This window comes from Gopherus flavomarginatus, chromosome 6, assembly GCF_025201925.1.
Source record: "Gopherus flavomarginatus isolate rGopFla2 chromosome 6, rGopFla2.mat.asm, whole genome shotgun sequence".
NCBI lineage: Eukaryota > Metazoa > Chordata > Testudines > Testudinidae > Gopherus > Gopherus flavomarginatus.
Window position 1 is genome coordinate 128,204,589 of NC_066622.1, and position 8,535 is coordinate 128,213,123.

The window sequence follows — 8,535 nt, forward strand, 5'->3', positions numbered from 1 at the left end:
GGGTGATGCAGTATCTATGTAGACACTGCCTTACTTCCTTTGGTTGTTGGCTGTCTTATCAATGTCAGGGCTCTATGTTGGAGCCGTTAAATTGTCAAGAAAGCTGGACAGCTAAAACCCAGACTGCAGCCACCCAGCTTCCCACTCCCTGCAGGGAAGTGAGAAGGCCAAATGGCTGGACCCCACTCCGTGCAGGTTGGTAAGAAGCCTGAATGGCTGCTGAGAGACTTGGCTCCCGGCAGAGAGCTACACGGAGCTGAGAGCCCTGGGTCTCAGCCCCCAACACTGCCCCTCTTCAGTCAGATGTACACTCAATTAGATCAGAAGTTCTGTATAGAAAAACTCATCTCACAGTGGAGGGGAAACTGATTTTAGTTTTAGGAATAGGTTTCAGTGCTCACTGTATTCTTCCAAAGGAGCAATACATAAAATGGTAAAGTCCACAAAACTCTACACCTCTGCAACTGGGGAGAGAATTTGATCCACAAGTATACAAAATTAGGGGTCTCATTTTCCCCACCTTTTAAAATATTAATACGAATACTAAACTAATACTTGGCATTCAATTAACTTCTCAAAAATGCTATTTTAGAGATTAGTCATTGCAATGTACAACAGAGGTAGGTCTCAACCTTTTACAAATGAGGAAACTGAGGCAGATGGGTAAAGCAACTTGCCTAAGGACAGAGGGTGTGTCACAGGTTGCAACCACACACTGAAAATTGGGACTCTCTGGCATCCATCTCTCTTATATGATACAGTTTAAGTGGTGCCAGGGAGAAGTCAATTGGCAGACAAGCTCCATTTACTATAAGAAATCAATTTAAGATCACTTTAAAAAAAAAACAGTCTCAGACTCAGTGTTGCTATCTGAAAAACAGGGACGATACCTACTAGCATTCATGGGCCCTAATGAAAAATATGCTCTCATTATAGGAAGCACTATACTAACACATAAAAGACAATTCCTGACTAAAGATTTTGCAGTTTAAGACACTGTCCACATCTAGTTTTTGTCTGAAATTAAATAATAAATGAACTATCACTTTAAAATGCTTCTCTTCTCCCTCCTCTCCCCCAGCTGCTCGAACTGCTCCAGATTTTTCAACACATCACATGTGTACCATTTTCTTTTAAGAGAGAGATTAACAAACTCCTTGCGCCCTCTTTGATTCCCACTTCCCACACAGGACAAACAAGGATTCCGTAATCAATGTTTCCTTCTCTTCAGATGCAGCTGAAATGTCTTTTAGGAATTGGTTGGACTGTATTTACATACAGTGGGATACAACTTACTAGGCCACTTACAGGACCAGCAAAAATTGGCTGCTGGGAGCAGAAGCAGTATCTGAAAGAGGAACAAAAGCTGTAGGATTATGGCAGCAGTGCTCTCTCTCTCATGTATACAGCCCCACCGTGGAGCTAGTCATACTCCTTACAAAAAGGTACATTAAGAGAGTCACAATCCTTTGTTTAGGAGAAAGAAAAAAAAAAGGGAACAAGAGGAGGAGTTTAATAAAGAATTAAGTTGATTGCAAAAGGAAAAAACCCTTAGTGAACAACCAGACACTACAAAAATAATGCACAAGAAAATAATGAAAAGAAAACAGATTGTTTAAGGGAGGAAGAAACTGGAGAGGAAGAAAACATGGAGGCAAGATAAAAAGGTTTAAGAAAAACTGTGTGACATTTAAACAAAAATTGTGAAGCAAACAACAGTCAAGGGCCACTCCATTCACTGCTGAAATGCAATTACCTCAGTTGCAACTGTTTGACAGTACACAATACTGCGCAGTTTAGAATTGAAGCAGTGACTATCTTCCTCTATTTGAATTAGGAGGGGAAAATACACATAAGTGGAAAGCAATTACCTGAGTTATTTGCCCAAAACACTAGAGTTAACATCTGTGCTTTTCAAAAGAAGATATTGCTATGGAAACTCTAGTAAGCACAAGTGTCCAGGACCTTGGTTTTCTGTCTAAGGCCTGGTCTACACTACGCGTTTAAACCGAATTTATCAGCGTTAAACCGATTTAACGCTGCACCCGTCCACACAACGAGGCCCTTTATATCAACATAAAAGGCTCTTTAAACCGGTTTTTGTACTCCTCCCTGATGAGAGAAGTAGCGCTGAAATCGGTATTACCATATTGGATTAGGGTTAGTGTGGCCACAAATCGACAGTATTGGCCTCCGGGCTGTATCCCACAGTGCACCATTGTGACCACTCTGGAAAGCAATCTGAACTCGGATGCATTGGCCAGGTAGACAGGAAAAGACTTGTGAACTTTTGAATTTAATTTCCTGTTTGCCCAGCACGGAGCTCTGATCAGCACGGGTGGTGATGCAGTCCCAAATCCAAAAAGAGCTCCAGCATGGACCGTACAGGAGATACTGGATCTGATCACTGTATGGGGGAGACAAATCTGTTCTATCACAGCTCCGTTACAGAAGACGAAATGCCAAAGCATTTGAAAAAATCTCCAGACAGAGGCCACAGCACGGACTCAGCACAGTGCTGCGCGACAAGCATAACGGAAAGCCAAAAATCAAATGGACACTCATGGAGGGAGGCAGGGGGTACTGAGGACTCCAGCTATCCCACAGTCCCCGCAGTCTCCGAAAAGTATTTGCATTCTTGGCTGAGCTCCCAGTGCCTTTAGGGTCAAACACATTGTCCGGGGTGGTTCAGAGTATAGCTCGTCAATTTAGCCCCCCCTCCCCCCTCGTGAAAGAAAAGGGAAAAAATTGTTTCTTGACTTTTTTCAATGTCACCATATGTCTACTGGATGCTGCTGGTAGACGCGATGCTGCGGCACTGAGCAGCAGCATCCTCTTCCCTCTCCTCCATGGTGGCAGACAGTACAATATGACTGCTAGCCATTGTCGTCATCAGCCCATGAGTGCTCCTGGCTGGCCTCAGGTGAGGTCGGCCAGGGGTGCCTGGGTAAAAATAGGAATGACTCCTGGTCATTCCTGGTAGATGGTACAGAACGGCTGGTAACCATCTTCATCATAGCAACTGGGGGCTGAGCTCCATCAGCCGCCCCCCCCTTCATGTCTAAAGAAAAGATTCTGTACTGCCGGGACTATCATAGCAGCAGGATGCCAGGCTCCTCTCCCCTCCACCATTTAATGTCCTGCCTCCCCCTCATTTTATCTCACTAAAAACTCAGTGTTTCTTATTCCTGCATTCTTTATTACTTCATCACACAAATGGGGGGGGGACACTGCAACGGTAGCCCAGGAAGGTTGGGGGAGCAGGGAAGCAATGGGTGGAGTTGTTGCAGGGGCACCCCCTAGAATGGCATGTCGCTCATCATTTCTGTGGGATCTGACACGAAGCGGCTGTGCTCTCTGGTACACTGGTTCTCTAGCACACTTGCCCCATATTCTAGGCAGGACTGACTATTTTTAGATACAACATAAAGGAGGGAATGACCCAAGGAGTCATTCCCATTTTTGTCTTTGCGCCCCTGGCCGACCTCAGCGAAGGTCAGCCAGGAGCACCCATGACAGCAGCAGACAGTACAGAACGACTGATAACCATCTCTGCTATCTTGCAAAGGCAAATGTAGCACTGCAGTACCGCCTCTGTCAGCAGTATCCAGTACACATACGGTGACAGTGACAAAAGGCAAAACGGGCTCCATGGTTGCCGTGCTATGGCGACTACCATGGCAATCCAGGGAAAAAGGGCGCGAAATGATTGTCTGCCGTTGCTTTCGTGGAGGAAGGAATGAGTGACGACATTTACCCAGAATCACCCACAACACTGTTTTTGCACCATTATGCATTGGGATCTCAACCCAGAATTCCAATGGGCGGGGGAGACTGCGGGAACTATGGGATAGCTACGGGATAGCTATCCACAGTGCAACGCTCCAGAAATCGACGCTAGCCACGGTACATGGACGCACACCACCGAATTAATGTGCTTAGTGTGGCCGCGTGCACTCGACTTTATACAATCTGTCTGACAAAACCGGTTTATGTAAAATCGGAATAATCCCGTAGTGTAGACATACCCTAACAGGGCACATACCTCCACCGTGCCCCAGTGGTAAGAATGTAGATGGCACCTTTCCTTAAGTCACAAGTGAAGTAACACCACTTATTGGTGACAGGTTTCAGAGGGGTAGCTGTGTTAGTCTGTATCAGCAAAGAAAACGAGAAGTCCTTGTGGCACCTTAGAGACTAACAAATTTATTTGGGCATAAGCTTTCATGGGCTATTGTATTTTCCACTCCATGCATCTGATGAAGTGGGTTATAGCCCACAAAAGCTTATGCCCAAATAAATTTGTTGGTCTCTAAGGTGTCACAAGGATTCCTCGTTTATACCACTTATTGAAAAATTCCTAATCAGATATTGACTTGGCATGACACTGGTCTGGTTGCAAGATCCAATGAAAACAGCACAAGGTCTTACAGTGCAGGCAAGGTTTAAAGACAAGAAAAGTAAAGGCCCATCGAAAAAAAATATGGTCTCATGATTTTTGTTTAAGACACTTGACTGGGATTTGGGTGCCCACAACTGTTACTTAAAACATTGGCATTGTCTCCAATTTTAGATGGCTAGCTAGCTTAATATAAATTTTAAGACTGTATTGCCCTCCTTTTTCTCCTCCTTTTCCCTCTGCAGTAGAACTGGTTTTAAATTTTTGTTTTCTAATGAGTCTGATATTGTTCACCTGTGTATTAAAGGTAGAAACGTACAAATGCATAAATAGTAATAACAACATACAATTGATTGGATACATTATGCCTTGCAACATTAAGATAGCAATTCACTCCTTTTCCACAAATGTACAAGAGACAGCCTAAATTTTCAAATATTGTACAGTAGGAAATGTTAACTTTTACAAAAAACACCACAGCATACAGTTTACCTCAGACATTGCCTAACAACAAAATGCCATCCATGAGTTGCTTATTGATAGCCAACCAGTTGGCCAAAATCAAAGTCATGGAATCTGTGACCTGCGATTACACCCCCCCCCCACTTTCCCTCACTTTCTGGAAACATGCATCGTTTGGTATCTGGAGTTCATACAATAATACCAGAAGACTTTAGATTGTAACTACTGCAACTCAACAGCAGCTCAACTTTGATCTCCCATTTTATTTGGTAACTATCCTTGTAGGCATTTTCATATTGTTGCGTTGGACAATACATTAGTACCCAGAGTGAGACAGAGGTCCATTTGTGATTCACTACTCTGTCAGTAACTCTTGTCAGGCCTGATGTGCTCACTGCACCTAACACACTGTTGTCATGATACATGTCATGTAGCATATCACTGAAAAACTAACACTACACTGGTCTCTAATATTCTTGCATGATGTATGTACGAAGTGTGTACAAAAGAGCTATGGATATGTTCTTAATATGTTTGGCAAGCAATGCATAACCACAGGGCAAGTCTACACTACAGTGGGGAATCAACACTCTGAGACCGATCCATCCACCAGTGGTCGATTTAGTGGGTCTAGTAAAGACCCACCAAATCGACTGCAGATCTCTCTCCTGTTGGCCCCTGTACTCTACCCCCGATGACAAGAGTAAGGTAAGTCAACAGGAGATTTTCTCCTGTCAACCGCCTGTTGTGTAGACCCCATGGTAACTCGTAGCATAGGTCGACTTACCACAATAGTGTAGACATAGCCACAGTCTGCTCTAGACAAAAATATATTTGTTGATCTGTACAACCTGGTCGGCAGGAAAACATAATGAAGGTCTATTTACATATCAAGCTAATAATCAGGGGAGAAGACAACATGGTGTCAACACCCTAGCAGAAAAGAGAAACTTTATTTGGGCTATAAAGACGAGGGTCCGGAATTCAAATACAATAATATTGCATACAATTGGTTATATTATAAAAGTGCATCAAGTAAGGTCTTTTATGAAAGACTCACACACTGGTGATTATCATCATTGTGAAACGTACGCACTTACACTACATGAGAAATTATGAATACTCACTTATACTATGGTTTGAAGTCTGTGAATGAAAAGTGTTTGAACCATGCAGGTCATGTGTAGTTGATATACAGGTACTATCCCAAACAGAGGAAAGGCAGTTATCTGTCTCCAACAAAATTCAGCAAGGTGACAAAAAACAGAAAACCCATTTACATATGAATCAGCAGGAGGATGGGTTCACAGGAAGGGAAGAACAGCATGGGATGATCCTGAATCTGGGGACAAAGCAGTGAATTAAGGGAAATATAAAGAGAGAAGAAGCCATCTTGGCATCCATCACTGGACAGACAAGGGGCCAGAGCTCTCGCAAGCTGAGAAAGATGGGTCCTTCAGCCAAGGGGGTTGTAGTTTCTGGGTACTGAATATGGGTGAGAAATCTGATGCAAAGATCTTTCTCTTAGGAAGACAAGGGAAAGTAGTACCTTGCATTTCTGTGGAATGTCCTGACTGAGAAAAAGTCAGTATGGCTGTAAAAAGAAAGAGTAGTAAGAAATCTACCGCCATCTATCTTGAACCAAGGCCGTAGCTTGATAAGTCTTAGCAACTAGCAAGCATATTTTTACTTCTGTTGGTTTGTAACCCATTTTAACTTTATTCTTTCTATTTAGGTTAAAGTGAGACCACGTCCTTTGTTAATTAACCTGTTTTATTTCTTACAATCAACCACCTCAGTGCTATGCTTGAAGGGAAGGGTGCATTTACCCCAGTTAAGTTAATAAGCTGTCATATGCTTTTATCTCTTTAGAAGAACAAACCATCCTTATTAATCTTCTGAATGTTTCTGGAGAGGGCTGGACATTTTCAGGCAGACAGTTTTGAGGAAATTCAGGACAGGTGGGGTGCACTGGAGTTGCTTGCTTAATAGTAACCAAAGCTGGTGGAGACAAAAGTGTTGCAATGGTGTTGTAAGCGGGCTGCTGGATTCAAGTTGCTGAAGAGAGAGACACACACTCAGTGCCTGCTTGTATGTTGGTTGGGAGTGTCCTGCCTGGGAGCTACAGCAGCAGAGCATTTTAAGGCACTCAGGGTTACAGGACAAGTGGCAACAACTTCTTATTGGGCTGGGTCATCCCCCAAAACGTGACACCCATATTTGTAGCACACACACAATATTAACTTAAAAAATAAAATAGATTTATGCTTATTTTAAACCTCCTGAGTCTTTCTATACTGCGCCATCAGCAATACTGAACTTAGATGAGCCTGGGTGATCACAACATGAAAGCAGCAAAGAGTCCTGTGGCACTTTATAGACTAACAGACGTATTGGAGCATGAGCTTTCGTGGGTGAATATCTGACGAGGTGGGTATTCACCCACGAAAGCTCATGCTCCAATACGTCTGTTAGTCTATAAGGTGCCACAGGATTCTTTGCTGCTTTTACAGATCCAGACTAACACGGCTACCCCTCTGATACTTCACAACATGAAAGTATCACAATCTGCTATTAACTGAGGTCCTATTTTGTGACAAGCCCTTTCTACAAACCAGCTTGCACCAGCAGTTTAACAAATATTTTTTTAAAGTCAGTTTAGTTAAACCATGCAAACCCCTATGTGTTCTGCCAATATATTGTGTTTTAGCTATACAGCTTAATTCAGTCTCCACGGGACAGAGATAACATCTTCCTTTATAATATGTCTAGTACTGAGCACATTGATAGCTCAAATAATTTTGGGGATTCCATTAGAAACACTACCATGAGATTATATTAAAACCTGACATCTATACATAAATGAAATTTTAGAGATTGCAACAGAGACCTATTGATTTCTTTTCTATATTAATATTCTTAGCAATCACTAATGGAGTTCTCTTTTCCCAGAAAAGGGAAAATAGGGGCTTTTCAGCATTTGAACATGGAACCCGGAATATAAAAGCCACAACCTCTTCATTTTGCTTCAAACAATATGGTAAAATTCAGATAGATACAAATCTTATAGATTGAAGATGGACACTTCCAAATTTTGAAGGAGATATAGGCTGCATTTAAAAGACAAAATGATAGTTGTAATATTCTCTCAACAATGGCATTCAGGTTAACTCCATTCTGTCTCAATTTCCAAATAACCCATTTGTGATATGTAAATTTGTTGGAAAAAATATAAATAAAAATAAAGAATTCAGAGACACTTCGGATGTGTGCATATAAATTCCTATTGACTTCAAAGAGAATTGCATATATGCATTCAATGGCAAAATTTAGCCTTTAATGATGTAAACACCAATTTTGGAGAGAAAAAGGAAAGGCCTTAATTTTTAACAGATTAACTCTATGCAAATGGAAAGAAATCTAGACCGTGAAATAGCTTTATTACTCCTGGTAACATATCGAGTATATCTGGCATTTCAAAATTAGTCTTTGAAATACAACAAAAATAGCATCCTCAAATTTAAAGCTGAATAAAGTTTAAATAAGGTTACAACTGTTTGAAATTTACAATTCTTTCACACCATGCTTACATACTATCTGCATCCAGCAGCTCAATAAATGCAAAATAACGTGAAGAACAAGCTTAAGTTCGCACTGGTGCCACAAAATCATGA